The sequence below is a fragment of the Canis lupus genome, chromosome 3 (assembly GCF_011100685.1).
Source record: "Canis lupus familiaris isolate Mischka breed German Shepherd chromosome 3, alternate assembly UU_Cfam_GSD_1.0, whole genome shotgun sequence".
In the NCBI taxonomy this organism is placed as follows: domain Eukaryota; kingdom Metazoa; phylum Chordata; class Mammalia; order Carnivora; family Canidae; genus Canis; species Canis lupus.
In genome coordinates, this window is record NC_049224.1 from 69,046,693 (window position 1) to 69,063,651 (window position 16,959).

Here is a 16,959-nt window from a genome sequence, read left to right on the forward strand (position 1 = left end):
AGTAGAAATATTCCCATGAAATATGTTCCCGTTGATGTGGAGATTCATTTTCTTCTTTTGTTTTTTGAAAGTAATTTGTTTGCACCTGTCACCTCTCAGCTCTTAATATAAAATGCTCTTCATGAAAAACTTTCAGAGGGGAAGTCCTACGCCATAAATGAATATAAAAGAAATGCATTTTAGTCTGGTGTTTCCTTCAGTCCAAATAAAACCACTTAACAGCTTTTTGAAAATTGTATTCCACGTTGAGAGGATAAAGGTGAACAATCTCCTACCCCCCATACATTCGCAGCTGCATCTAGACACAACTGAATAGCTTGCTAAAGTCTGAGTGATCTAGAGCAAAATAGTGTCAAGCCTCAACATCTGGACATCAAATGCCTGTCTTTAGCTCTTTCTTCTATAGAAGGCTACTTACTGATAGGTGCAGACTGTATATCAAATAAAATGAGTTTATTCCTTGGCAGGAATAGGGAATGAATTCTCAGAAACGACCAAAGACCTAAGCGTGCAGCCCCCTATGAAGAATTCTTTAAAATAAATGCAGTTAAATCTCTATTAGGTGCTTGAATCCTATCATTTGCCGATCATGTAGTCATTCCCATGTTATGATCAGCTCTAAATACACTGATTCCTCAGCTGCCCTGTTACAGATGGCTTTCTTATGTTGAAGCAATTTTATTTTTCCATTTTATAGTCACAATTCACCCATCCACACATTCAACCAAGCTTATTCCTCTGAGATCATAAAAAATAGATCAGACCTCACCTGTGCATCCAAGGTCTTTTCATAATAACAACAGCTAATGTAGGCTGCCTGAGTCCTTACTTCTCCAGTGTAGACATTTCTAGTCTCTTCAACTATTCTATTTTCTTTCAAAATGCAGATCCAAAGCTTTCTCTGAGGGGCACCTGGGTGGCTTGGTCAGCTAAGCTTCTGCCTTCAGCTCAGATCATGGTCTAGGGGTCCTGGGATTGAGCCCCATGTCATGCTCCCTGCTCAACAGGGAGTCTACTTTTTCCTCTCCCTCCCCTCACTCATGCTCTCTTGCTCTCACTCTCTCTCAAATAAATAAAATATTTTTTTTATTCATTCATGAGAGACACAGAGAGAGAGGCAGAGACATAGGCAGAGGAGAGTCAGGCTCCCTGCATGGAGACTCCATCCTGGGACTCTGGGATCACAACCTGAGCCAAAGGCAGATGCTCAACCGCTGAGCCACCCAGGCGTCCTCAAATAAATAAAATCTTAAAAAAAAAACAAAAACAACAACAACAAAAAACTTTCCCTGAGTTCTCCATGTAGAACTAGTCCCTTCTCCAAGATATTCTGTATCTATTATATGCCATAGTCTGCATGGTTAGGAATACTTCCAGCTGCAAGTAACAGAAAGTCCAAAGAACATTGCTTTAAAACCCATGGCTGTTTATTTACTTAAAAAACAAACAAACAAAAAACTGTGGAGAAGGTAGGTTCAGGGTTAGACTGGCAACAGAACTATGCCATGGTGCCTTTATCTTTCTTCTCTATCTTTCATGACTTGTGAATTTTGTCTTATTTCTTTTTGCTTTATTTTTGCAAGATACTTTGGGATATCTTACCATAGTCAAGGCAAAAAGCAGAGGAGAAGAACGATACCAGATTGTTATCTTTTTATTTCATCCTCTTTAAAAGGAATCAAAAGCCTACTCCCAAATTTAGCAAATTGAAATTAGAAATATACAAGAAGGATAAAGAAGATGTGATGCATATATATATATATAAAGGAATATTACTCAGCCATTGGAAAGGATGAATACCTACCATTTACATTGACGTGGATGGAACTGGAGGGTATTATGCTGAGTGAAATAAGTCAGTTGGAGAAAGGCAATTATCGTATGGTGTCACTCATATGTGGAATATAATAGTGCAAGGGACCATAAGGGAAGGAGGGGAAACTGAATGGGGAAAAATCAGAGGAAGACAAACCATGAGAAATTCTTAACTCTGGGAAACAAACTGAGAGTTGCTGGAGGGGTGGGGGGTAGGGAGATGGGGTAACTGGGTGATGGGCATTAAGGCGGGCATGTACTGTGATGAGCACTGGGTGTCAAATGCAACTGAAGAATTACTGAAAATTACATCTGAAACTAATGATGTACTATATGTTGGCAAATTGAATTTAATTTTTAAAAATAATAAAATAAGGACAGTCCGGGTGGCTCAGCAGTTTAGCGCTACCTTCAGCCCAGGGCCTGATCCTGGAGACCCTGGATCAAGTCCCCTGTCAGGCTTCCTGCATGGAGTCTGCTTCTCCCTCTGCCTGTGTCTCTGCCTCTCTCTCTCTCCTCTCTGTGCATTCTCATGAATAAATAAATAAAATCTTCTAAAAAATAATAATAAAACAAATAAAAATATACAAGAAGGATAATACATAATGAGCAAGTGTTATTTATCCAGGAAGGAAAGGCTGATTTAATATCTGAAAATCAATTCATGTAACTGAACATATTAATGACAAAATAAAGAATTAAATAAGATTGTCTCAATAAATGCAGAAAGGTCATCTGACAAAATCCAACATCCACTAATGATAAAAATTCTTAAATTGGAAAGAACAGGATTTTCTTGATTTTCTAAGAGCATCCATAAAAATACCTACAGCTAATAAATACTTAATGGTGAAAGATTGTTTCCCCACTAAGATGAGGAGCATAGAAAGAATGTATCCTCCCCTCTCACTTTTGTTTATTGTACTGGAGGTTTAGTCAAGATTTAAGACAAGAAAAAAGAAATGAAAGGCATCCAGATTAAGTAGGTATATGCAAAATTGTCTTTTATTATTATTATTATTATTATTATTATTATTATTACTTCTTGCTTTAGTACCTTTTTTTTCACTTGAATTCCAGTGTAGTTAACATGCAGTATTATATTAGCTTCAGGTGTATGGTATAGTGATTCATTCCATACATCACTCAGTGCTCATCATGATAAGTGTACTCTTAACTCCCATCACCTATTTCCCCTGTCCCCCACCCATCTCCTCTCTGGTAACCCTCAGTTTGTTCTCTAGAGTTAAGTACAATTGTCTTGATTAGCAGATCATCTATGTGGAAAACACAATGAAACCTGCTCCAAAACTACTAAAAATAGCAAGTTTAGCAAGATAGTAAGAGGAAAAGGAAAATAAAAGCCCACCTGAAGACTTCCTGATTGTCCCAGGGCCACTCCCAGCTGAAAAGAAGGAAGAGAAAGTAATTATTTGGCTTAGACTTGGGACATTGTTGACCAAGAAAATTGGTTAAGAAGGAAGAAGGGGGGGATCCCTGGGTGGCGCAGCAGTTTAGCGCCTGCCTTTGGCCCAGGGTGTGAGCCTGGAGTCCCAGGATCGAGTCCCGCGTCAGGCTCCCGGTGCATGGAGCCCACTTCTCCCTCCTCCCGTGTCTCTGCCTCTCTCTCTCTCTGTGTGTGTGTCTGTCATAAATAAATAAATAAATCTTTAAAAAAAAAAAAAAAAGGAAGAAGGGGGTATTAGCTGATGAGCATGCAACAGGTGGTTTGCCCTATACTGGGTTGTAAATATTTTGTGCGTAGGAAAAATCTTACTCATTTTTATATTTCCAGTTCACAGATTTTATATTTCCAGAACACAGTACTCTATGAGTAAATGAGCAAGACATTGAATGAATAAACAAATGAATGGCATCTTGGCACTATCTTGGCACCTTCTTGGCACTATCCCCTTATCCATCCATTATACTCACTCTGTCCACATCTCTTTTGGAAAGAAGCATCAGAAAGAGAATAAGCTCCACAGATGTAGCCTTATAAGCACAGAACAAAGTGAGATTGCCCTGTATATGTTCTCAATGCCACTCTTTGTGAGAAAACAAGAAATGTGCGATTTTAGGTCCATCAACTTCATGTTTGGATCATTATGTACTTATTTACAGAGCAAATGCCTATTTCTATGCATCTATATGCAAATATATCCATCCATCCATTTGTCTACCATCTATCTATGCATGCATGCATCCATTCATCTATTTAGATATCTATCTATCATCTATCTATCTACCTATCATCTTTGCCAAGTCCCATCCTGTTGTTGGCTTGTCTTGACTTAGTTTCATCTTGTCAGTTTCACCCAACCTCACCACATTCCCAAAGAGGAACAGCATGCCTTCTGTGTCTTCGTGCACCTAATTCACAGCAATGTGAAAGAGAAAAGAACTTGAAGGCCCTGTGGAACCTTTGTGTTGGTTTCCTAGGGCTGCCCTAACAAAGTACTATAAACCCTGGAGCTAAAATAACCGATTTATCCTTTCACAAGTTTGGAGGCCAGAATGTCAGCAAGGCAAGTCCCTTCTGAGACTGTGAGACCAAATCCATGCCATGCCTCTCTCCCAGCTTTCAATGCCTTTGGTAGTCTGGCATTTCTTAAGCTTATAGCCACATCATCTGGATTTTTCCCTCCATCTTCATATCCCTTATATATGTGTTAGTCCCTAACCTTGCTCTTTCTTATAAGGGCTCACATTAGATTAGGGCTCATATTAGATTAGGGCCCACCCCAACAACCTCAGCTTAACTTGATTACTCTTTAAGGACTCTGTCTCCAAATAAGGTGACAGCCTGAAGTACTGGGGATTTGGCTTCAATATTTGAATTTTAGGGGGACACAATCCAACCCGTAGCACTTACCTTGCTGCGGTTTGGTCCATTAGGCAGTACATGTTCCCTCTCATTCCCAGTTTCTGACAAGTACATGCATGTGGGTGCACATATACATGCCCACACTTCTTTTATTAACAGTTTTATTTGCTATTTTCAGCATCTTCAGATCTTCTCCATTCTCCATGTTCTCAAATGACACTATTGTGAACTCAACTCCATGTTCGGAGTTTTTTCTGTTCATGAAGGAATAAAACCAGTGATTAATGAGCATATACTAGACATTGGGCACTTTAGAGGAAATATTTCTCTGACATCGTGGCTTTCCTAAGATGATGCAGCTAGTACAGGGAAGACATAGAATTTGAGACCCCAGTTGATTTTTAAGTATACACAGAATTTACCTACTATTGTACAGAATCTGAATAAAATAAATGTTGTTCAGATCTACTATATTCAAAGCAATTGTAGCAGATGGCTTCCTTATGATCTTGGGTAGTCTTTTCCCTGTGTCTGCAAGCTCCCAGGTGTTCTAGGGATGTGTGGGGGGGTGTGGTGAAGTTGAGTTTCTGATGATGGCCTAGGCCTCAGAATGAGAGCATTTCAATCTTGAAGGGGCAAGACCTATACAATGTATTTACAAATTATTTATGTGGTTCAGGAATAGTATTTGGCCAGCGTTAATCTTAATCTGATTTTCACACAGGTTGACAAAGGGATGTTTAAAAAAACCACACACACATTAGACAGATTCTCCAAGCTTCCAGTTTCACAGCAACATAAAGTCACAGCTGACTGCCCGGCCCACGCATTGCAAGGATTACAGGGTGTGACGGCAAAGTGGCTTTTTGAGAAATGAGTTGCTGCATATTTCATTTTTTTTCAATATTGCCATCCTGCCAGGAGCTGCTATAAAAATGTCCTGAGTCCTGAAATGGGAGGGGTGGATTTTCCAAACAGCCGCCAAGTGCTATGGAAGCCTCTGAGCTTGTATGTTGCCCATTTGGGCTGTTGGCATAGGTACAGTGGCATCAACCGAGGTATTTATTAAGGGCCCAGCTGTCCTGGCTGCCACACAAGATGCTGTGCAAACAACCAGAAACAGGAGCAGCTCTGCTCTCAAGGCTCAGATGGCTGGGAGCTGACTGTTTCAGGCGGAGAGTCCAGGTATCTCACAGTAGGGCGTGTGCAACATAGTAAGGCTTACCAAGTGTGTCATCCTACCCTTAATCTAAAGTACACCCTCCACAACAAGCAGGGCAAGAAATGTTATTTGGCTTTTACCCTAGAGTTCACCAGGCCCCCTCAAAATTCCACAGCTTGTGTGTAGCAGAGATAGCTCAAACCCAGGATCTTTGGAGTACTCCAGCTCCTGTTCTTTCTACTCTACCCAGCTGCCTTTGCCACAAACTTTGAACCTAAGCTTTTTCTAAAAACATGCATCTAAGATCCAAATCTTACAATGGCAGGATTTCAAACCTGATCGTCACTAGGAGCCTGAATATAACACCCTTTTTTTTTTTTCTTTAAATTTATGAGGAACCTGAGCTTCCTTGAAATGTCCAATGAGTGTTCAGCACAATACATTCTTGGCAAATCTATTCCTAAAATCCAAAGCGGGGGGGGGGGGGGGGGGGGGGGGGGGGCGCTGACAGTCCAATGCATCTTATTTGCATATGAATTGAGAATACCATGGGGCTAGATCTCTCATTTTGGTTCTTTTTTCCTACTTAAATTTCTCATTACCCCATCTTGCTTATGTGAGACAGCTTGAAGTATTGATTGCAAAGTATCTGAAATAGGCAAATGCCCTGGATGAAGTAGGAAAATGGAGCTGTTAAGACACTGGGAACAGAGAAGGAGAAACAATGAAGTCAGGCTGAGGTTCTCACTTAGGGAATTGGCTTTATGTTCCCCAATTGTGGAAAATCAGCCCCAGGTGAAAAAGAGTCTGGACACAGCCTCTCATACAACAGAGCCATGAATGATCTTAACCAGACCCATAAATTAGCAAGCTCTAACTGAAGCAGGGGAGAAGAATACCCAGGGAACAGGCATGTCAAGAAATGAGGATTCATAGTATGGGGGGCAAGGTGTAAAGCTCTGGAAAGACTAAAATTAGATCTGCAGAGCATTGATACATGTTAAATTGAAATTGACTTTTTGTCATCCTTCATGGAAATGAACTGAGCTAAAATGAAATATCCCTGAAACTTCTCTTTCCAGCTCCTTTACTTACAAAATGAAAAAAAAAAAGTCTCACACACATACACACGTGTGCATTCATCCCTTTTAAATAGATCAGCAAGATGAATAAAATAATGTTATTGATTTGTAATCAAGAAATCACTATTTATTTATTTTGAGACACAAAGGTAATATAACAAGATTGATACAATACAGTTTCCTGACTTCAAGGAACCCTGAGTCTAGCCAGCCAGTCAGACAAGGACATAGTCATTAAAACACAATAGAAAGCCATAAAAAGATTTACCCAGAAAGTATCAGGGTAGGGGGCTGAAAAGTGGATCCTGCAACAGCTGATAAGTGGATGCTGATCAGGGAAGACTTGCTGGAGGAGGGGACATTTCACAAGTAGAAAGATAGGAAATATCATTCTGAGAGAAGACATTGTGAAATAACAACCTAATCAGGAGGCAGCACGAAATAGACAGACTTAGTAGAAATCAAGATGAAAGAAAAGACCCCTGTCCAAACCAAAGTAGGGTTGCTGGAAAACAAAAGAGAGGAAAAAAACATAGAAAGATTGTTAATTCAAGTTCCTTGGAACCTCTCTGATATGGACCAAATGTTTGTGCCCTCCAAACTTCATATGTCAAAGCTCTAAACCCCAACATTGTGGTACTTGGAAGTAGGGCTTTTAGGAGGTGATTAGGTCATGAGAATGGATTCTCTGTACGGGATTAATGTCCCTTAAGAAGAGACATAGAGAGGTGACATCTCCCTCTGAGGATGTAGCAAGAATATAGCCATCTGTTTACCAGGGGGAGGGCTCCACCAAGAGCCCCACCATGCTGGTCCCCTCATGTTGGATTTCCAGACCCCAGGACTGTGAGGAATAAGTACTTGTTTAATTCACCCAGCCTGTGGTACTTCTCATGTGGTGATCCATGCTGACGAGTATTCCCATTTAGGAGGCCTGGAGTTCTTGGGCAAGAGGGAGAATTTATCTTTTTCTAGAATCCCTAAGCTAAATGTGACAAATAAATATATTGTATAGAGAATGAATCCCAAGAGAAAGATAGATCTGAATAATACTAATTATAATAATTATAATGATGATGATGTAGTTCCCTAATATTAGTCAATTTTTGGGGTTGAAAATAGCATATTATTTATCATCAAATTTCCAAATTTAGCACAATGATAGGCAATGCTGTCAAAAGTGTTCCTGGAAATCAGTATATTCAGTTATTGCTGATGATGTAAATTGTCAAACTGTTTTTGGAAAGAAATATGGAGGTGCATTATGAAGAAATATATATGCTGTCATATCTCTTGAAGTAGTAGTCTCACTTTGGAGAATTAAAAAAAAAAGATTTATTTATTTACTTGAGAGAGAGTGTGGGGGAGGGAGAGAGCATAAGCAGGGAGAGGGGCATAGAGAGGGGAAAAGCAGACTCCCCACTGAACAGGGAGGCAGGATCCAGATCATGACCTGAGCCAAAGGCAGATGCTTAACCGACTGAGCCACCCAGGTGATCCTCCATTTCTGATAATTAACTATTTTTTAAATATTTTATTTAAATTTAATTTGCCAACATATAGTTTAACACCCAGTACTCATCCAATCCAGTGCCCTTCTTAATGCCCATCGCCAGTTACCCCATTAACCCACCCTCCTCCTCTTCTGCAATCCTTTGTTTATTTCCCAGAGTTAGGAGTCTTTCATGGTTTGTCTTCCTCTAATTTTCCCCCACTCAGTTTCCCTCCTTTTCCTTAGAGTCCCTTTCACTATTTCTTATATCCCACATATGAGTGAAACCATATGAAAATTGTCTTTCTGATTGACTTATTTCACTCACCATAATACCTTCCAGTTCCATCCATGTCGAGGCAAATGGTAGGTATTTGTTCTTTCTGATGATTGAGTAATAGTCCCATATGTATATGGATTATTACTACTACTACTATTATATATATATCACTACATCTTCTTTATCAATTCATCTGTTGATCATCATAGCTTCTTCCAGAGTTTGTCTATTGTGGACATTGCTGCTATGAACAGCAATGCTGCTGGGTGCAGATGTCCCATCATTTCACTACATTTGTATCTTTGGGGTAAATACCCAGTAATGCAATTGCTGGGCCATAGGGTAGCCCTATTTTTAATTTATTGAGGAATCTCCATACTATTTTCCAGAGTGGCTGCACCAGCTTGCGTTCCTACCAACAGTGCAAGAGGGCTCCCCTTTCTCCACATTCTTGCCAACATTTGTTGTTTCCTGTCTTGTTAATTTTAGCCATTTCTGAGAATTTAAATGAAGAAAATTATCTAAAAGCCAAAAGTGCATATATTTAAAGATGTTTATTATGGCATCATTTATAATAGCCAGAAAAAAATACATCCCACATTAACACAATTACAAGTACACTGTAGCATATTGACCAAATGTAACATAAACCACTGACTAAAATATCTACGGAAACATGAAAAGTTGAATATGATATTTAAACACACACAAACATATGTGTAGATTATTATTCCTGCTATGTAAAATTATATGTGCGTAGCAATACAAATTAAAAGAGAATAAAGACAAATGAACATTATACATTGTGTTTGGAAGGCAGGATTTTTCTCATTATATTTAGAGTTGCATTAATGTTTTTATAATGATGTTTGTGTAAAAAATAGCATTTAAAATAGCTATCATTTATTAAATGCCTATATTATGTTAAGCTTGGCACAGGCTTTATCTTTTTAATTCTTACAGTATCCTATAAGGTTGGAACTGTTATGATCCACTTTTTAATTAAATTTTAATTCTCTCAAATTGATAAAGTATCATGACTAATTATATTAAAAATAAAAGCAATCTCCTGCCCCTTCAGGTCCAATTCCTTTTAATATCTTCAGCAGTTTTTTCTTATGATTCACTCATGTTCTCAAATCATATAGCAGTATTACCATTTTTTTTTAAATTCATATTTACCTTAACTCTAGAGAATAAACTGATGGTTGTCAGAGAGGAGGCAGGTGGGGGTGAAGGATGTAGAGGGTGAGGGTTAAAGATTAATGATGAAAAAATAAAATGGAAAAATCAACCAATCAATTGGGATTAGGTAAGTAAATAAATAAATAAATAAATAAATAAATAAATAAATTTCAGGTTCAGATATTATTTATTTATTTATTACAATTCAGCCATTCTTTTGAAATGCATCGTTGAAGAAATAATAAAATTGATAAACTCTGAACAAGACTCATGAAGAAAAAAAGAGAAAACACAAATCACCAACATCAAGAATTAAAAGGAGAATATTATACATATTTCACAGATTAAAATTTTAATAAGACAATGAGTGAGTACATGGCAATGTTCCTGAATATTTAGAGAAATGGGACAAATTCACTGAAAAACAAAATTTGCTAAAAATTGACAGATAAATAAATAGAAAATACTAACATGTTATCTATTAAAGAATTAAATTCTTTTTTTTAAAGATTATTTATTTATTTATTAATGATAGACAGAGAGAGAGAGAGGCAGAGACACAGGCAGACGAAGAAGCAGGCTCCATGCAGGGATCCCCACGCGGGACTTGATCCCGGGACTCCAGGATCACGCCCTGGGCCAAAGGCGGCGCTAAACCACTGAGCCACCCAGGGATCCCCAAGAATTAAATTCTTAATTAAATTCATCTGATAAAGAAAATTCCAGGCCTGGTAGACTTTGGTAGTGGATTCTATCAAATACTTTTGAAAGATGTAATACTAGGATTTCTCGCTTTTCTAGTTTTGGTTTTTTATTTCTTAATTTTTTTTTTCCTATTAAACTTCCCGCATGCTAATCTGCATCTCAGCATTTACTTCAGCAAAACCAAAATATCCCAACCTGAAACATCCACCAAAATATATGTACAAAAAATTTCATAAAAGCTTTATTCATGATAGCTAAAATGTAAAATCAATCCAAATTTCTATCAAAAGGAGAATAAACACATTCTGTTATATTCATACAGTGGAATATTACACAGCTGGGAAAACCAGTTTTGATATATACAATAACACGGATGAATTTTAGAGATGCCTGGGTTCTCAATGGCTAAGCATCTGCCTTTGGCTCAGAGTGTGATCTTGGAGTCCTGGAATTGAGTCCCACATCCGGCTCCCTGCATGGAACCTGCTTCTTCCTCTACCTATGTCTCTGCTTCTCTCTTGCTCTCTCTGTCTCTCATGAATATATAAATAAAATCTTTTAAAAATAGACAAATTTTAAAAACTGTATATTGAGGGGCAACTGGGTGGCTTAGTTGTTAAGCACTCAACTTTTGATCTCAGCTTGGGTTATGGTCTTGGGGACATGGGATGGAGCCCCACACTTTAGGCTCCATGTTCTGCAGAGAGTCTGCTGGAGATTCTCTCTCTCTTCCTCTGTCCCTCTCCCTGCTTGCTCTCTCTCTCTCACTCTCTCTCTCTTTCTCTCTCAGATAAATCTAAAAAAAAAAACAAAACCTGTACATTGAATAAATACATAGTGTTTGATACCATTTGCATGTCATTTAAAAGTAAGTGAATACAATCCATGGGAATAGAAGTCAGAAGAGTCCACCATCTTCTGGGGGTGGTTTTAGACTGGAGACTAGCATGAAGGATCTTTTGGGATAATGGACATGCTGTGTACCTGGATTTGTACAGTGGTTGTGTATTTATAAACACACGTGACATTTATAAACCTAGACACGTAACATATTTCCATGTTACTGAATATACATTGGCCTTAATTTAAACCAATCATTCCATAATAAAAATGATAAAGTTTCCGGAAGACAATGGAGATCATGTGTCTTCATGTAGACAGTAAAGCAGAACTCTAACAGAAAAAATAGATATGGGCCATAGCAATGGAAACAAAACACCACTTATAATAATAAAGCATTCAAAATGCAAATTGGAAAAGAACAAAAACAAAAAAACAAAATGCAAAATGGGCAAGAGGGATGAGAATTCTGCCCAAAGAAAAGGGAAGATCTTCAAAAGTCATTTGACATTTGAACTAAATTTTGGAGTTTGCCCGTTACGAATTAGTGAGAAGGTATCCCAGATACAGAAATCACCCTTAAATTATGGAAGATGAGGGGAAAACAGTAGAGAGCCTTGACAATTTATCCCTGAAGTTGGCTTCATCTGCAGATAATGGGGATGTAAGAGGCCTGTATTTCCATGCTATGGAACTTTTCTGACATAGCAGAGCAAAAAACTTGAAAACTGTAAGAAATGCCCAGGGAGGATAGACCATGGCCTGAATCCGAGGGGAGTGCATCACTACCGCAGAGAATACATTGCAGAGAGATTGCCGAAAGATGTGATGGCCCATGGCAACCAGTCAACTGTTCAAAGATCAAGCACAAGAGGACATAGCTCTCATCAAATCAGCAGATGGCCATATGGGTGGTTTCTTGAAGGATCTGTTCTCAGGTGTCCTTTCAGGACACTTGAAAAATTAGTCTGTCTTTGTTGCCCATCCAATAGCGACGGGCTAGGTAATTGGAGCCAATGCTGACAGTGCACAAGAAACTCTGGAAATTAGAATTTAAAAACTCATCAAAGAGCTAACAGTTAGTGAGTCCTGAATGGCTGAGCCAAGTTCAAGCAAAGGCTTGCGTTGCCTTTATCCTGGGCCAGGTTGCTACGTTGGGACAGGCAACGAAGATGTCCATAGGCAGTTTCGGTGACCTTGACAGGCTAGGAGGAATACAAAGATGGGTGCCTGCTAGGCTGTCACTTATATTGTGCTGGACATAGATGAACTATCACCTGGCTATCACCACGATCATGCAGTGAACAGAGCAACAGAGCAGCACAAAATTCAGTGCCTTGCAACAATAATGCATTGCTTGCTTTCCATCCTGTAGGTTGGTTGGGGCTGCTCTGCTTCCATCAGGGGTCACTGGGCCTGTTTCCAGGATGCAGATGAAGTCCAGGCTTGTCTCACACATCTGCTCTCCTCCTTCAATCAGCTGCTACCCCTGGCAGGCTCTTCTCACGGAGAATGTCTGCAGAATTAGCAGCACCACACAAGGCATATCTGAGCCTCCGCTGCTATCATGGGAGTGCATTCTGTTGACCAAAATGTAAGTCCCAGGCCACCCTCAGTGATTCACCCCTGAGGGGAGGGAGGTGAGAGGTGAAACTTCTCTGAACAATATTCCAGTCCTCCCTAAAACCACAATGTGAAAGATATAATTTTTAAAAGCACACTTTGGAAGATAATCCTGGAGAACATGTTCATGAGTCAGGGCAGAGAATGATTTCTTTAACATGACACCAAAAAAACCAGGGTGATGGAAAATACCACATTGCAACTAAGAATTTCTACTATTTAAATATACTACTAATGAGTGAAAAAAAAAATGTAAGCCAGAGAAAGGGAGAAAATTGTTGTAACGTGTAACTGGTGAAGGCCAGTGTTGTTAGCCTGTGAGACAGATACACACCACCTCTCTCTGCTGGGCTCCATTCCCACCATGTGTCTGAAACTGTCCGCGCTGGGTTACTGGGTGTGTGATAAGACTTTTGAGATAATCACACACATTTCCATATTACACAGAATAACCCTCGTGTTCTTGGGACCCGCAAGAGAGTCAGCTGATGAGCATAGATGTTGATTCACAAAATCCAGGAGCTTCCCAGGTGTGATCTCAAACATACAAGCAAAACAAGGAGAGACCGAATAAAGAAGTGGCCCCTCCAGGCTGGGAGGTGGCAGGTACAGTAAGCAAGGGAACTTATACAGGAGGCTTATCTTGAGTGGCATTAAGAAGAGTAATCTCAGGGATCCCTGGGTGGCTCAGTGGGTTAGCACCTGCCTTCAGCCCAGGGTGTGATCCTGGAGTCTCGGGATCGAGTCCCACGACTGGCTCCCTGCATGGAGCCTGCTTCCCCCTCTGCCTGTGTCTCTGCTTCTCTCTCTGTGTGTGTCTCTCATGAATAAATAAATAAATAAAATATATATATATATATATTTTTTTTTTTAAAAAAGAAGAGTAATCTCTGCAACTACCCACCAAATCTTAAAAGTTTATATAGAGACCTTAAGTGGGTTCAGCCACATACCCAGTCCAGGTGGCCGCATTATTATCTCAAGGCTGTGTCCTTGGAGCAGCTTCTGGGAGCAGATGAGGCAAACAGAATATATGTTCCAAAGACACAGGATGGAGTGAAGAACCCCTGAGCACCTGAGCACTTGGGTCCATCCTGTGGGTCACAACTGGTGGTCACGTGTCCTTGGTGAGCTCGTCCAACAATATAATAGATGTTTATCTGTAACACGAACAATTCATTTTCTTCCCATAGATTTATTTATAGCTTTAAAAAAAATCCATGTTCTTTTCTTTCCTGAAAGTGTGGACCACTTTAACAAAAATCCATTTCTCTTTGTAATTTTTCAAACAAAAAGATAAACAGATAAACAAAAACATTGTTAATGTGTCCTGTTCTATATAGATTTTTTTATGAAAAATTTCCTGCCTTTTTTTCCCCTTTAAATTCTTCTTTTACACCCCCCCCTCCCCACTGGCCCTTCCTCCACACTTCCAAAAATTCATGCAAGTTCATGTACTTAGTGTGAAGATGGGAAAGAGGGAGGGAAGAAAAGAGGAAAGAAGAGAGGAAAGAGAGAAGGAGGGGGGGAAGGAGGAAGGAATGAGAGCTAGCTTTCCTGAGAGAGTCACGATGCATAGCTCAGATTCATTCATTTACCTGTTACCATTCGTGTTGATCCAATGGCAAATTCTCACTCGGCCTTCAAACTTGGTTAAAATGTTATTGGTTTTCATGGAATTCTTTTCCAGGCACCAAAGCATTAGATGGGGCTGGTTTCCAGCCAAGCTCTGATACTTATTAGTTGTGACCCTGCCAGTAAACTACATTTGAGCCTCGGTTTTCTCAAATGTGTAGTCAGAAGAAGAGTATGGTCTCCCTCTAAGGCTGGGTGCGTATGAAATGAGCACATTCTCATACAATACTTGTGGGAATGCCCACATAATGAACACTCCAGAAATATCGTCCCTTCCTCCTCCTATTGCTAGAGCACTGATAGCATTCCATGCCCACACCTCCCTGGAGAAATTCCTGTTCTCCTCCTCTTCCCCAAACCTACACAGTGAACAACTGACCTTGGGTCACCAGTCCTCACGCCTCTAACCACTCCCTGGAGCTAATTCCACAGTTTAAAAAACTGATTCCTTTGCCACTTCCTTCCTTATCAGGTACTTTTTAATCCCACTTTTTTTTTTTTCCTTATGGAATTTTTATAAATTCAAGGTTTTTAGAGTCTGTTTTATTTATATGGCCTGAATTAATCAAATGGTTCACAAGCTCTTGGACTCTACATCTATTCACTACTCCCAACAATGAGTTTATGATTTTTTTTTTCCTTTTCCTTTTTCTTTTTTTCTAACTAGGCTCCCCACACAACATGGAGCCCAACACAGGACTGGAACTGGCAACCTTGAGATCAAGACCTGAGCTGATATTCAGACCTGACCTGAGATCAAGAGTCAGACACTTAAGTGTAATAGACTAAGCCACCCAGGCACCCCTTTGATCATTCTTAACAAATCTTGCTGGCAGATCTAAGATTCACTGAAATTCTTTGGAATCTCATTAATTATCTCAAAAATCATCATTGGAATGAAAACTTCACTGATTTCTTTGTTTTGGATTCAGAGATTCCTCTAGGAACAGAAGATGAAGAATTTGAAAGTACCAGGGACAAGTGTTGTGACAGCCAGGACAAAAGAATACAGGAATATATTGGAGCAAAGTGGCTACAATCCTATTTTGGGGGGCACAATACTTTCTATTTAAAGCAAGAGAAAAAAAAAAGTAATCAGCAGTTTGACTTGGATTTCATTTGCTCTTGACAATTTCTAGCACAAAATAAGTGTATTCTGACCAAAATAAGTGTCATTCAGATATTTGAAAACAGGCTTAGGACACACAGTTCTTTCAATAGGCTTCAAATGAAGCATCTGAGAATAATGGGAGCAATCACAGTAGTTAGAGCGGGTCAGCTGGCTGGCCGGAGGCATAGAGCTTCTGTTGAAAGTTCATTTACTTGTGCAGCAAATTATTTGCCATCTAGAAATGTGATAAGCCCTGGGGTCACCAAGAAAAACCAAATATATATATTTTTTTTACTCCAGCATCTCGTATATCATCAACAAGTAATTATCACCCAATGTGCTACATGCAATATTAGGCAGGTGTAGGAAGAGGGGCACCTAACCTAATCTGAGGACATCTGGAGCTCTTTGAGCGGCCCACTTTAGAGAGGCAGGGGAAAGGCAAGGGGATTGAGAGTGGAGGGGAAAGGCAAGGAGAAACATAAGCAAAGTGCAGAAGAGAAAAGTGATGTACAATGGGGAAGCTCAAGCTACTCGGGATCCCTGAAGTGTGGGTGAACTGTATGAGGTTTGCAAAAGAAGTTGTCAAGATAGATTGAAGCCAGAGCTTCATGGATCTTGAGGGGTCCTTTCAGATACTTAGATCTCACCCAGAGTCCAGTGGGTGGTCTGAAGTGATTTTATGACTTAAAATCATAATATTGATTACTGTTGGTTGATGAAACTATTATTTTTCAGACTTCTTATTCATAATTCTCTTTGATATCTAATGTTTTCAGAAAATCATATATTTTTTATTTAAAAAGAGTTTTAAAAAAGATTGCTTCCCCCAAAGAAATTTTATTGACTCGCTACCTGAAAAATGAGGTGATTTCCATATTTTTCCTCTTTCCTCTTTCTTTCTGCTTTATTTAGAGGTGAAATCCTGTCTTGGATTGTAGACTGATATACTTTCAAATGATCATTCTGCTTTTATATTACATATTTCTTCTTTCTGAAAGTAGTGATATTTGCTTTTGTTCTGTATCTGTCTCTGTAACATTTTTGAAATGCTGTTATAAGTAGAGGTTTATACCTTCTCAAGGAACTATTTGGCCATGCACCTTACCACAGTGTGGATTGTGCAGCGCAGCAGATACTGGAGCTCCATCAATGGTCTTGATGCTTATTCCACACCCAGGTATATTGCTCTGTTGGCATTT